Raw genomic sequence first — 15,707 nt, forward strand, 5'->3', positions numbered from 1 at the left:
AAAATAATACAGCAAAACCATTTTCTACAGCAATTCTTAACAAAAACAAACTTACTGATCATCTTGTCACTAAACATATCCGATTAGCAATAGACAGTAAGATACCTATCTGTATTCTTAAGGCAAGACTCATATTCAGCAAACTACAATGGACAAATCTACAGCGGTCCTAATGAGATCAAAGACCTAATACTGAGAGCAACTTCTTACCGCTAAGAAAAGCAGCGTCCGTCTGGCCGTATCTCTTGCAAGTAACGCGGGTAGTGCATTAACGCCTACTTCCGCTTTATATACTCCGCCCCTAATTATCGTGTTTGTTTTTTGGCGGGAAACGGAACATAGTTTACACTATATCTGAATTTTATCTCGAGGATTACAAAGCTATCATCTTCATATATCGTCATTCAAACCATAATTATTATATGAAAAAGAAGAAAAATATGAATCATAATCTCAATGAAAAGTTCGTAACTTTTCACAATTCAAAAAAATAAAAAAGGGATATTTATTAGTCCCCATGTCAGGACCGAACCCCCAAAGCTTACTCCATGGCAGTTACAAGTTCTAGTATAGTGAGCTATCTTACTTGTCAAATGAATGTGTTCCTCCACTGCTTTTTGTCGGGAGACGAAACGTAATTTACATTACATCTGAATATTATTTTGAGGATTATGAAACTATCACATAAGTATATGGTCATTCAAATCACCACTACTATATAGAAAAAGAAAATACGAATCATAGTCTTAATACAAGGTTCATGATTGTTCACTATTTAGAACAAAAAAAATAAAAAGATATTTTTATATTTGCTAGTCCCTATATCAGGACCGAACCCCCAAAGCTTGATCCTTGATAGTTAGAAGTTCTAATGTAGAGAGCTAACTTATTTGTCAAATGGATATATTTCTCAAGTGCATAACTATTTCAATATTTTGCACAATACTAATTTGTGGACTTAAAATACATTTTTAGACATCTCTATTGAGGTTCGAACCCTGGATAGTTTCTCATTAAAATTTGTTTATTCTTATTTCTTGTTCTATTCTGAACTACATACTTAACACTACATTCAAATAGGTATTACATGCAAAATATCTGATTAAATGATTTGTTAATATTATTTATTGGTCCTGATCATTAAATCCAAGTTTCTTATGGTGTACTAGGGAGGTACTTATCCATAAAATATAGGAATGTACCAAAGAGTTAATATACTGCTGAAGTTAATTATTTGTTAGAATCATTATTCAAGCTGTCATTTTCATAATAAGACCGCTGTGCCTATTTTCTCCATCTCTATTGTGGTTTTTAGGAGATCGTGATCAATGAGAATCTTTCTGATATCATATTAATAGTCAAGCTGGATATTAATGAAAATAGATGTATATTTCGTGCTCTATCTAGCATAAGATACATAGATAGAGTCATTGTAAATATCAGATTGTTGGTATCTGGCTAATTAATTATGTACTGTTATTATGGTACAGATTAGCCCAACAGTGTATATATTTCGCGATCCATATTTAACCCATGTTGTACTGCCTGTACTTTGTTAATCCAGTATGTTTCTCTAGATCTTAATTTTGATTCTAAATCTCCACCCCTTCTATCAGTGTTAACTTGTTCTATACCCATAAATTGGATATCTCCTAATTCGGTCAATTTATGTTTTTCTTTGAAATGTACTGCCATAGGGTACTTAGGATCACAATTTTGTATTGCTCTAAAATGTTCCATCCACCTAATCTTCAATTTTCTCATAGAGGAACCAACATATATTTGACCACATATGCATGTCATTGTGTATACACAGTGACTTGTATTGCAATTAATGAATGATTTAATTTTATATATGTTCTCATGTGTATAGTCATGAAATATTTGAGTTTTATCTACAACGTATTTACAACAAATACATTGATTGCATCTATAAGATCCTGATGTTAATATATTCCTTTTCTTCACCTGTTGTTCATTATCTTTACTCTGCACAATATATGTGTATGTATCACTGGGACCTAATATATTTCTAAGTGTTGGTGCCTTTTTATAAACCATTTTTGGTTTATTACCTAAAAGTTGTGACATTTCTTTGTCTAAGGTTAATATATCCCAATATTTACAGAGTGATTTGAAAACCCTATTGTTACCTTCACTATATGTAGTGATATATCTGATCACTTCCTTTTTATTCTCTCTAGGTCGGGATCTGTCATTCAATAATTCATCTCTTGTCACTCTCGAAGCTCTACTTCTGGCTTTGTCTACAGTTCTGTTATCATATCCTCTCCTTAAAAATCTTTCCGTTATGTCTTGACTAACAATCTGATATTCCTTATCCTCACTACAGTTTCTTTTGGCTCCTAAAAATTCTCCATATGGAATATTGTTAATCTGCCTTTTTAGATGTCCTGATGTAGCATGTAATACTGAATTTGTTGATGTCAGTTTCCGAAAAAGTCTTGACTCTAGTTGTCAATGTGTGACATACATTTCCACATCTAAAAAAACAATCTTTTCCATACTATATTCTAGTGTCAAAGTTATATTGTAGTTATAAGTATTTAAATGATTATGAAAATGTTTCAGTTTGTCTTCACTGCCCTTCCAAATCATAAACACATCGTCTATAAATCTACCCCAGTAAATCCAGAGTTCGAACGTCAATAGAGATGTCTAAAAATGTATTTTAAGTCCACAAATTAGTATTGTGCAAAATATTGAAATAGATATGCACTGGAGAAATATGTGCATTTGACAAGTAAGATAGCTCACTACATTAGAACTTGTAACTATCAAGGAGTAAGCTTTGGGGTTTCGGTCCTGATAATGGGACTAGCAAATATAAAAGCATCTTTTTATTTTTATTGTTCTAAATAGTGAACAATCATGAACCGTGTATTAAGATTATGATTCGTATTTTCTTTTTCTATATAGTAGTGGTGATTTGAATTACCATATACTAAAGCAGTGGAGGAACACATTAATTTGACAAGTAAGATAGCTCACTATACTAGAACTTGTAACTACCATGGAGTAAGCTTTGGGGGTTCGGTCCTGACATGGGGACTAATAAATATAGAAATATCCCTTTATTTTTATTATTTTGAATTGTGAAAAGTTACGAGATTTTCATTGAGATTATGATTCGTATTTGTCTTCTTTTTCATATAATAATGATGGTTTGAATGATGATACATGAAGATGATAGCTTTGTAATCCTCGAGATAAAATTCAGATATAGTGTAAACTATGTTCCGTTTCCCTCCAAAAAACGATAATTACGGGCGGAGTATATAAAGTGGAAGTAGGCGTTAATGCACTACCCGCGTTACTTGCAAGAGATACGGCCAGACGGACGCTGCTTTGCTTAGCGGTAAGAAGTTGCTCTCAGTATTAGGACTTTGATCTCATTAGGACCGCTGTAGATTTGTCCATTGTAGTTTGCTGAATATGAGTCTTGCCTTAAGAATACAGTTAGGTATCTTACTGTCTATTGCTAATCGGATATGTTTAGTGACAAGATGATCAGTAAGTTTGTTTTTGTTAAGAATTGCTGTAGAAAAATATATTTGGTTTTGCTGTATTATTTTGTGCCCATGAATGTAGAGAGGGACTCTGACATTTTCGGGAGAATCGTTAATATAGAAAAGAGAAACTACTATTGCTAGAAAAATGTATCCATGTATCGGCTTTCAAAACAAACTAATAATCTCTATGTCGCATGATAAACTGAGGTACCTACATGTTCACCTTAAATGTGGGGTTAAAAAACATTTAACTTTTGATCATTACTGCTAAAAATCTATGTATAAACACGGAGTTGTTTGGACTATTTCAAATCTTATCAAGGAACGTTAGCTTGAGGACCAATCATGACTAAACACTAACATCAAAGAACGGTCTAGCATTGTGGAATATATTGAATATTTAATATAAGGTGAGACTACACTTTAAATTTCAATAGTGTATACCTATAAAAAGTCAAAGTAATTAGGTCTAAACAAGTACATGTTGTTTTCGGAACCTATGTCTATAAAGGGGATTCAACAAATTCGCGGAGGACTTTCCTTTAAGATATAATTCAAGAATGGAACTAGCTACAGATTAGAAGTAAAAAGCTCCAGCTAATAGTGAAAACTGCGATTCTAATTTTAATTTTAATTTTATGGCATTGGTATGGAACAACCAAAATTCATACATTAAAAATATGCAACCCCTCTCCTTTCGCGGGGAACTATTGGATTATTTTGTTTAATATATTCTTTGAATAAACAAAAACTTTTATAAAAACTTCTATTTATGAAGTTTAGAATGTTGTTTCTTGTGTTGAATATGATTAAAGAAATATATATATATACTTGTTTAGCTGTAAATTTGAATATGAATATACTAGTATTTTGTATATGTATAACTACAATAAGTTGGTTTAATTTGTTTATGATTCTAAAGTATATCAATGTCTGTTTTTATGACAGCCATGAAGAAGCGCAGTGTGCGCGAAACACGTGTTGGCATTACTGGCATTACTGTGATACCTCTTGTAAATTTGACTTCAAAGAAAATAAGAATAAAACATCAAAAGACGAATGAATAAGAAGATGTATATTTTTTCATCACTTAGACTATGATAATGTGGTTTTCTCAGATTTGCTTGTGTCGATTATATATACATAACACTGGTGGGGACCAGTGTCTGAGATTGTGGGGCGCCGGGCAATTAACCTGTAACCCATCTTTGTATTACAATATATATATATATATATATATATATATATCGCTCCAGCTTGTTCGAACTGCGTGAGAGGCACTCGAAAAACTTCACTGAGCTGCAAGCCTCAGACTCACTATTTAGGTATGGAAAGGATTGAGGAGAAGTCCGTCCCGTTGAGGCCCATCTATGGGCTGTGAACATTTTCAGCAGGACATTGTATGCACAACTAAGGGAGAGTACTTTCTGCCGACACTACAGTACCCAGAATACGCTGCGCTGTTTCATCTTGAACTGCCCATCAGGGGGCGCGCAATCAAGTATAAAGAGGTGGTGATCAGACTGTGCATCTATCTCACCTCTATGTGCCTTTGAAAAAGAAGAGAAAGCTTCGAAAAGCGTCTAGGTGATTTAGCTGTGAAGGAGATCAGCGAGACGGTGTTTCCATACCTAAACAGTGAGTCTGAGTCTTGCAGCTCAGTGAAGTTTTTCGAGTGCCTCTCACGCAGTTGGAACAAGCTGGAGCGATATATATATATATATATATATATATATATATATATATATATATATATATAACATATATATATATATATATTTATATATTACCTACTGGCGGTCGCCAGTAGGTAGATATAGTTAGGACCTATTTTCCATAGGAAATCCGCAACATTCTATTTGGAATAACGCTGGCGCCGATTGACGAATCTTCGCAAAATTTTCCAAACTTTTGGCCAGATCTGCACCGCTCCTATCCTGAAAATTTCACAGTGATTCTTCAAGCAAGGGCCGGGAAAAAGGGGGGTCCCAAAACGCGTTTCCCCATGCATTTTCCCAAAGAGCCTTTTGACCCAGCTACAGCCTGAACTGCTGAACGGAATTACACCAAATTTGGCAAAGAGGTAGTCCTCAGTTCAGACTCGTGCCTTTTGCTTAAATGGTGTAAATCCGTTCAGTAGTTCCTGAGAAAATTAGAGTTGAAAGTACATATATATCTATGGCCTTGGAGGATCCGCGCACCCTCCCCGCACCCTCCCGAGCACGAGCTGTATGCTAATTGGCTGCCAACACTCTGAATCAGGAAGTGTTGGCAGCCATCTTGTGCCTCGGTAGAACCCAGGCACAAGAAAACCAAAACAAAAAGGCACAAACCGCGTCAAGGGGGCAGGGTAGAAACACCCTGACCCCTTAGGCCTGCTCAGGGGGTCCCACAAGGACCCCCAGGGCCCCAAAAAAATATATAGTTTTTTTTAAAATCGACGAGATTCGCGCATCCAGTGCGAATTTCAGCCGAAACTTAAAAAAAATTCAGCGCAGGTTCCCGCGCTGAATATGCTAATTTGCCCCTGGGGGCCAAATCCCGGGGGCATAATTTCAAAAAAAGTGTGGGGGGGTCCCAATCCCCCCACACTGCCCCAGCGACTGCCACCCCCGGGCCTCGAACATTGTATATGCGGGGGGGGGCTCACGGCCCCCTCGCAGCCCCGGGGACTGCCACCCCCGGGGCTTTGTTAACATGGGTGGGGGACCGCCACCCCTGGGGCACGCACATAAAATAGGCGGGGGCTCACGGCCCCCCACAGCCCCGGGGACCGCCACCCCCCGGGGCTTCTTAACAATGGGTGGAGGGTCTCTCAGGCCCCCCAGCCCCGGGGACCGCCACTCCAGGGCAATTTTAAAATAGGTGGGGGGTTCTCAGGCCCCTCCAGCCCCAGGGACCGCTTTAATATGTGTGAAGGGGGCCACGTGGCCCCCCCCCTGGAGCCTGGTACAGGCCGTGGGGACCGCCACCCCCAGGGCCAGCTCCTGCAGTGTCCCGGGGTGCCCACCCCCGGGACACTGCTGTTTGTAATGGCAGGGCAGGAGCCTCGCGGCTCCCACCCTGCTATTGCAAACTGCTTTGCTTCATTGAAGCGAGAGCAGGGAAACCTGCTCTCACTTCAATGAAGCAAAGCAGATTGCTTTTCCACATGGGGAGCAGCATGTTAGCTGCTCCCCATATGGAAAAGCAATGCCGGCTCCCGCAGGAAGCGGGGAGCCGGCTGGGACCGTGGGGTATTGGGACCCCCCCACGGTCCCCAATGAGGTGGCCAGGCCCCGGGGGATAGGGTCCCCGGGGCCATAAGTGGCCCGGGATGCGGGCCACGCGCCCCCCTCCCCATTTATTGAAAAAAAAGAAAAATTACAAATAAATGGCTGGCCCTGGGGGATGGGTCCCTGGGGCCTTAAAGTGGCCAGAGGAGGGGGGCTACGCAGCCCCACTCGATAAAAAGCAAAAAATAGTTGGCCATGCCCCAGGGGATGGGGTCCCCGGAACAAAATATGGCCTTGGGAGGGGGGCCACGCGGCCCCCTTCCCTATTAAAAAATAAAAAAAATAAAACAATTGGGGACAGGCCCTGGGGGATTGGGTCCCTAGGGCCAATAAATTAGAAAAAGAAGGGGGGCTACATAGCCCCCCTTCTTAAAAAAAAACAAAATTGATAAAAGACAGGATCGGGCCGGAGGCCACGCCCCCTACTTACACCACTCTGCAAACGCACCCCCTGGCGCGTTTGCAGAGGGGGAACTAATTCCCCTTGAATACTGGGGGTTCCCTGGGGCCAACTAGCCCACCAGGAACCTCCAGTATGCACCAGGGGGCTGCGTTGCAGAGAGGTGTAATGAGACCACGCTCCTTTTTACACCTCTCTGCAACGCAGCTCCGTGGCGCTTACTGGAGGTACCTGGTGGCCTAGTTGGCTGCCAGGGGACCTCAGGATTCAAGGGGAATGAATCCCCCAACTTAACACGTGCCACGGGGCATGTTTGCACAGCGGTGAAGGTAGGGGGTGGGGCCTGAGGTGATATGTGTCCAAACACGCCCTTTGGCGCGTTTTAAGTTAGAGAATTCATTCCTCTTCAATCCAGAGGTCCCCTAGAGGCCAATTAGCCCACCAGGTACCTCCACTAAGCGCCACGGAACTGCGTTGCAGAGAGGTGTAAAAAGGGGCGTGGCCTCTGAACACCTCTCTCCAAAGCAGCTCCCTGGCACATACTGGAGGTACCTGGTGGGCTAGTTGGCCGCCAGGGAACCTCAGGATTCAAGGGGACTTAATCCCCCAACTTAAAACACGTCACAGAACGCGTTTGCACAGTGGTGAAGGTAGGGGGCGGGGCCTGAGGTGATATGTGTGCAAACACGCCCTGTGGCACGTTTAAGTTGGGGAATTAATTCCTTGTCAATCCAGAGGTCCCCTAGGGGCCAACTAGCCCACCAAGTACCTCCAGTAAGCACCACGGAGCTGCATTGCAGAGTGTTGTAAAAAGGGGCGTGACCTCTGAACACCTCTCTGCAACGCAGCTCCCTGGTGCATACTGGAGGTACCTGGTGGGCTAGTTGTCCCCCAAGGGACCGCAGCATTTCATATAGATAATAACTCATACTTAGTGTGTTATAAAAACACTATTACAAGTATACAGTTATCCATACAGTCACTCATACAATCACTGAGTCTTATGTATACTTATTTATATACAACAACTGACACATACACTGGCTTTTATTTTTCTAGTTTGTTGGACAAGTACCATTGAGACATATATTGGCTCATCACCACACCCATAAAGATATTCACTCACCCAAACAACTGTTATAACATGTAGTTTTAACTTCATATACCTACTGAATCAACTATTCACACATCTTTGGGCTGTCACACCCCGCCACCAAACCACACACACATACAAATACTCAGTTAACTAATCTATAACTAATATAGATTTTCACGTAGCTAGTAACCAACTGGTCCAGCAGTTTACACAACAACTGACAAAGTGATACAGATATTCACACAATTTAGTCACTATCCAATATATTTAGGGAGACACTATAAATTAGTCTAGTAAACAGTCAATCACACTGCTACTAAATTCTCCATCCAGAAATGAATATATATATATATATATACACTAATTTTTCAATGGAAATTGCTATATATATAAAATACATATTTAAATAAAAAACATAACCACATTCACTGGATGATGTCATCAGTGATATCATCAGTGATGTCATTTGAGATGTCATCAGTGATGTCACTGACCATGTCATTAATGATGTAATATGTGATCTCATCAGCAGTGGATTGCAGGTGCGCGAGATGTAGTTAGTATAACTAACTATATCGGAGGAATTTCAATGGTTTTGCTCGAGTGAAATGTCCAGCTAACTATAAAACCCCTAAAAGCTATTGTTTTTTCAGTGAATTTCTAAGGTTTTTTAAATGCTAATTCCTAACTATATAGGCCTGAAACCTATGTTTTTTTCTGTGAATATATATATATATATATATATTATCTACTGGCGGTCGCCAGTAGATAGTTATAGTTAGGATCGTGTTTCCATAGGAAATCTGAAAATTCTATTTTGAATACTTTTGCGCCGGTTGATGAATCCTCGCGAAATTTTCAAAACTAATGGGGCGCTCCGTTCAGCTCCTACCCTGAAAGTCTCGGGGTGATTCGTCAAGTAGGGGCCGAGAAAAAAGGGGGGTCCCAAAACGCGTTTTCCCCATGCATTTTCCCATAGGACCTTTAGACACAGCTACAGCCCGAACGTCTGAACAGAATTACTTGAAATTTGGCAGACAGGTAGCCATAAGGTCAAGGAAGTGCCTTTTGCAGGTCTGGTGTAAATCTGTTCAGTATTTCCTGAGAAAATAGCATTTAAAAGCATATCAATATCTATACGCGCGCAGGGTGCGCGCACCGTGCGCGCACCGTGCGAGCACCCTAACGTGCGCGAGCGTAATTCTGATTGGTGGTTACATGTTAGTCAACGTTCGAATCGGTCGAAATCAGGAAGTGTCGGCCGCCATTTTGTTTGCTTTCAGTGTGAGAGTGAAAAAGGAAGGTGGCGAACGTGAAAAGGGTGAAACAGCGGTTATGTAGGGAGAGCACTCCAATGCTGAACTGATTCTGTCTATAGTTCTGCGTTTTATAGAACAACGGTGCTACAGTTATGTAGGAGTTTGTCCTCTCCTACTGTGCTAAAGACCAGATATTGACAGGGTGAGAACCTGTGTATAACTGTGCACTGTTCACAAAGTGTCTACTCTGACACTATATCATTTTGAAATCATAGTGTGTTTTAATTTTCAACAAAGAAACAAAACATTATCTGGAACTTTCCACATTATTTGGGTGTGAAACAGCAAGTAAAGATATTGCGGTTTGTACCAAAACAAATTCATATCATGTATGCATGAAGAACACAATCTCATACAAGAGTCATGTGTGCCATTAATTCAATTACATGTTATAAACATCTGATAATACGACAAGATTACAACACAACAAACATTTTTTTAATGCCCAATGCATTTCGGAACCAGCCGGTTCCTTCGTCAGGGGCCAGTCTGAAAAATAGAAAATAAACCATTTTGCTAGTGAGTACATTATGCTTAGGGCTCAATCTCTAGCAATTTAAGTGTGAACAAACATGTCTCAAAGAGTTACCTGTTCGTGTGTGTAATTTTACTATGCTCTGAAAGAGATAAGAATGTGACCATGTCAGCAACAACTGGGGCTATGGGGTATACGTGAGTGATGGCAGTAGAAAACTGCCAAATTCACGCTTACCTGTTTATGAGAAACCTCGTGATTCTGAAAATGTAAAAGACAGGCTGTGTAGAGTAAATGAAGCTAACAGAACCTGAGAAAAAAAGTATACACAAGTGTATTGTTTCTCGAGGAGATAGAAATCTTACCTCTGCCGAAATACTTTTAGAAGCTGAGTGGGGAATAAATGAAAAATAGACAAACGTGCCATATTAAATAAATGGAGTTAGCGGGAGATGCGAATTGTGCAGTCTACACAACTATCGAGCGTTTCCAAAAGGTAAAAGTCTTACCTCTAGAGAGATGTTTTAAGAAGCTGCGAAGAAAGTAGAGAAAGCAAGATTTTAAAAAAACGCGTGACTGGAATTAACGGGTACATCGGCCACCGACAGTGCTAGTGACGGAAGAATTACCTGAAGGGTAGTTTGGCAGAAAAGAGTAACCGACGATTCTCCTCAATAGATAGGCGGGTGCAAAAAGTCAAGTCGCGGATGCTATTTCAAGATAGAAACCGGAACACGAACCGGAAGTACTCAAGATAGACAACGGACTATTGGGAGCAGATGCAACCAACTTGGTGTTTGAAATTAGACGGACGCACGGAAGCGCCATCTTGGAACGGAGACGATCGACTTCCAAAGGATGTGAAAATACACAAAGGTCATAAAATGCTGTCGTAAGAGAAATGTAAATTTTAATGAAGGAGAAATAGTATTCGGAAAGAAAAATGTTTAATCGTTAACGGCAGTAAACACGCAGTCGGGGAAGCAAGCAGAACGTCTCAGGAGCTGAGATTCCTGCCTGGAGTATGTAAACAATATACACAGTTAGGGCTAGGAGTGAGAAACCAAAGTGTACGAAGTGCTTCGAATTCAGCCTCTTTTAGTTGAGAATAAGCCTCATGTTAGACAAGAGGAACATATGGGGAATGTAGGTGCAAAGCGGAGACATGTGTGGAAATCAGGACATAAGGATAGATAGGTCACCGGGGGAAACGAAAGAGTGACAAGTGGTTTAAGAAATAGTGTGCTGGTAGGTGATGTGTGTGTGTCATTGTATTGGTGTTCTAGTTCTGCTGAAGTGCTTGTCACTTGCATGAGAAATATAAAGCCACCTAGGGCTTCTCGGTCTGGTCAGTTAGCTCATAGTTAAATAAAACATGACATGTCTAACCTGTCATTGAGACCGGTCGGTGCCATGGTATCCAGAAGTTTGATCCAGAAGATCTCCCTTTGTAGGAGTCTAAGGTGGGTATTAACTCCTTGTTGTTGCTCCACATGTTCGATTATTTGGAATTTAAGTTGTGAAATTGAATGGCATGCTTCGTGCCAGTGGGTCGCCAGAGGTGAGTTTTTGCTCTGAGTTCTGATGCGACTTTTGTGTTCTGTAAGTCGTGTTTTCATTTTCCGTTCGGTTTTGCCAATATACAGTTTGCCACACGGGCATTTGATCCCGTAGATTACATTTGTGGTGTTGCAGTCACTGGTGTGTCTAAGCAAAATATCCTTGCCCGTGGTGGGGTGTTTTAAAATATTACCTGGGATGATGTTGTTACAATGCGAACAGTTTTGACATTTCAAAGTTCCTTTTTTAATGCTGGTGGTGTGGGGTTTCTTCGTGGAAGATATTAGTTCTCGAAGATTTTGACCTCGGGTGTAGGCATGCAGAGGCAATTCTCGAAAGATGTTATTGAAATCGGTTTCGTTGGCTAGTAGTTCCCAGCGTTTGTTAATGATTCTTTTGATTGCAGAGGAACTGGTCGAGTATTTAGATAAGAACACTATGTTTGATTTGTTTGTTTTCCTGATTGATGTGAGTAATTCTCCACGTGATTTTGCCATCGCTCCTTGTGCACATGTCTCAATAATAGTGAGAGGGTACCCCCGTTCCTGATATTTTTCTTTGTATTCACTTATTTTAGTTGTGCTGTCGGATGTGTCTGAGCAGATGCGTTTAATCCGAATGAACTGGGAGTAAGGTAGATTGTTAATGAGGTTATTGGGGTGGAAGCTGGAAAAGTGTAGCGCATTATTGCGATCTGTTGGTTTAGTATAGACTGTCGTGGTCAGTCCATGTCCATCTGGGTTTTTAATGATGGTGACGTCAAGGTATTGGATAGACTGTGTGTCAATTTTGTGAGTGAATTGAATCCTGGGGTTGTGGGAATTTAGAATGGTTATCATTTGTTCGAGGAGTTGCTGTGAGTTAGTCCAAACCAAAAAGATGTCATCGATGTATCGACAGTATGTGTAGATGTTCGACCACCACTGGGGAATGTCCATGATGTATTCCTGTTCGAACATCGCCATGAAGATATTTGCGTACGATGGGGCCCCCGGAAAACCCATAGAGGTTCCCGAGAGTTGAGCATAAAATCTTTCATTCCATTTGAAGTAGCTGTGATGAAGGCAAAAATGTAGTAGCTGTAAAATGAAAACTTTCTCTGTGTCAATGTCTTCGCGTTGGAGAAGGGCCCATTCAACTGCCTCCATACCTGAGGAATGAGGAATAGAGGTGTAGAGAGCCACCACGTCAATGGTGCACAATAGCCAGGTAGATTGGATGTTGGGTTGAATCAGCTCAAGTTTTTTGAGGAAGTCTGTGGTATCCTTGGTGTATGACCACCAGTTCTGCACAAACTTCTGCAGATAATGATCCAGATATTTGCCCACGGTGTCGAAAATTGACCCACATCCTGAGACAATAGGTCTGAAGGGTGGTTGTTGTAGATTTTTATGTATTTTAGGTAGCATGTAAAGATGGGGTCTGCGCGGATCTGGTGTGGTGAGAAACTGTCTGGTCTGTTCATCGATCCAACCTGAGTCATATGCTTTTTTCAGGATATCTTGTAAGATGGTGTCAAGTTGTGATGTTGGATCAGTTTGTAATGGTAAATATATATCTGGATTATTCACGTGGTTATTGACTTGTTGTTGGTAGAATTCTGTGTCCATTATGACAATTGCTCCTCCCTTGTCAGCGGGTTGAATGGTGATATCTGGATTATTTGCAAGGGTTCTCAGAGTGATTCTTTCTTTGTTCGTCAGGTTCTGGTGGGTGTGTGAGCGGAGAGTCAAATTTTGTATGTCCTTTTTGACCATAATCTCGAATGTGTCCAGCATCTTATGGGACACTGGGGCTTGAAAAGTACTACGAGGCTTAAATTTTGTCAGTTTGACGGTTTCTGGAGTTGCATCTGTAGCCACAACGTTAGAGAAATAGTGACGTAAGCGTAATGTCCGCATAAACTTGTAGAGTGCAACATCAATTTCCAATTGGTTAGCATGACTGGTTGGAACAAAGGACAAGCCTCTATTCAAAACTGCTTTTTGGTGGGGTGTGATGTTAGTTGATGAAATGTTTATAATCAGGGAATGTTCTTCCCGCTGCGTAGCGATTTTCCTGCCCTTTCCTCGCCTGGTCTTGCTGTTGCACATTGTGTCTCTATTTGTGAGGCTGGTGGTATTCCTTGGTCCGGGGCCTGAGACAAAAAAGACACCGAGCTTGTCTTATCGGCGTGTTCAGTAGCATCCTTGGTTGGGGTTTGTGAGTGAGAAGACGAGGTTCCAGGTTGCACTGGTATTCTGGATGTTGAGATATCCTTATCTGAGACCAAACTTTCTTCCGATGAATGCGTGTTAGGTTTACGGGGTTCAAATCTTTTGCGTGCATATATTTCGGCCCAGGTGTAAACCTCGTTTAACTTGTAGTCGATGGTGTCTCTTTTATACTTCCTTAGTTTCCCCTCTTGTAATTCTCTACTGTATTTGTCTAGTTTTATGTTCAAGCCCTCTAAGTTAATTTTCCAAGTGTCATGTTCTAGCCTGGTCTGGAGTTCTTCTTTCAGTGTGTTAATTTCTTGTTCAAGATCCTTGATGGTTTTGGAAAGCTCCTCAATAATTAGAAGAATCAGGTCAAGAGAACATTTGTTGAGGATTGAGAACCATTTGTTCATGAAGATCGGGTTAAGGTGGAAACGAAATAGCATGGGTCTTATTGAAAGTCGTAGTCCTCTGGGGATCCGTTTGGCTTTGTGATATTGTACTAATGTGGAAGCATGAAGTTGTTGGTTGAGTTGACGTCTGGTTAGATATTCTAGTTGCTTAAGTTGTTGCGAGATCGAGCCACTGTGTGTGTCCATGTTTTTTACTTCCTGAATTAAAGAATAAATTTCAGATGCTTGGTCTGTGGTGTAAACCAAGGTAGTTGCTCTGTTGTCTGTTATGTTTGTTATAGATTCAAACGACATTTTTAGTTTGGGTGGGTGCTCCTCCTTGGTGGACAAATAAAACTGGTGAAACAGCGGTTATGTAGGGAGAGCACTCCAATGCTGAACTGATTCTGTCCATAGTTCTGCGTTTTATAGAACAACGGTGCTACAGTTATGTAGGAGTTTGTCCTCTCCTACTGTGCTAAAGACCAGATATTGACAGGGTGAGAACCTGTGTATAACTGTGCACTGTTCACAAAGTGTCTACTCTGACACTATATAATTTTGAAATCATAGTGTGTTTTAATTTTCAACAAAGAAACAAAACATTATCTGGAACTTTCCACATTATTTGGGTGTGAAACAGCAAGTAAAGATATTGCGGTTTGTACCAAAACAAATTCATATCATGTATGCATGAAGAACACAATCTCATACAAGAGTCATGTGTGCCATTAATTCAATTACATGTTATAAACATCTGATAATACGACAAGATTACAACACAACAAAAAATTTTTTAATGCCCAATGCATTTCGGAACAAGCCGGTTCCTTCGTCAGGGGCCAGTCTGAAAAATAGAAAATAAACCATTTTGCTAGTGAGTACATTATGCTTGGGGCTCAATCTCTAGCAATCTAAGTGTGAACAAACATGTCTCAAAGAGTTACCTGTTCGTGTGTGTAATTTTACTATGCTCTGAAAGAGATAAGAATGTGACCATGTCAGCAACAACTGGGGCTATGGGGTATACGTGAGTGATGGCAGTAGAAAACTGCCAAATTCACGCTTACCTGTTTATGAGAAACCTCGTGATTCTGAAAATGTAAAAGACAGGCTGTGTAGAGTAAATGAAGCTAACAGAACCTGAGAAAAAAAGTATACACAAGTGTATTGTTTCTCGAGGAGATAGAAATCTTACCTCTGCCGAAATACTTTTAGAAGCTGAGCACGTATACCCCATAGCCCCAGTTGTTGCTGACATGGTCACATTCTTATCTCTTTCAGAGCATAGTAAAATTACACACACGAACAGGTAACTCTTTGAGACATGTTTGTTCACACTTAGATTGCTAGAGATTGAGCCCCAAGCATAATGTACTCACTAGCAAAATGGTTTATTTTCTATTTTTCAGACTGGCCCCTGACGAAGGAACCGGCTGGTTCCGAAATGCATTGGGCA

The sequence above is a fragment of the Triturus cristatus genome, chromosome 2_1 (assembly GCF_964204655.1).
Source record: "Triturus cristatus chromosome 2_1, aTriCri1.1, whole genome shotgun sequence".
NCBI classification, from domain to species: domain Eukaryota; kingdom Metazoa; phylum Chordata; class Amphibia; order Caudata; family Salamandridae; genus Triturus; species Triturus cristatus.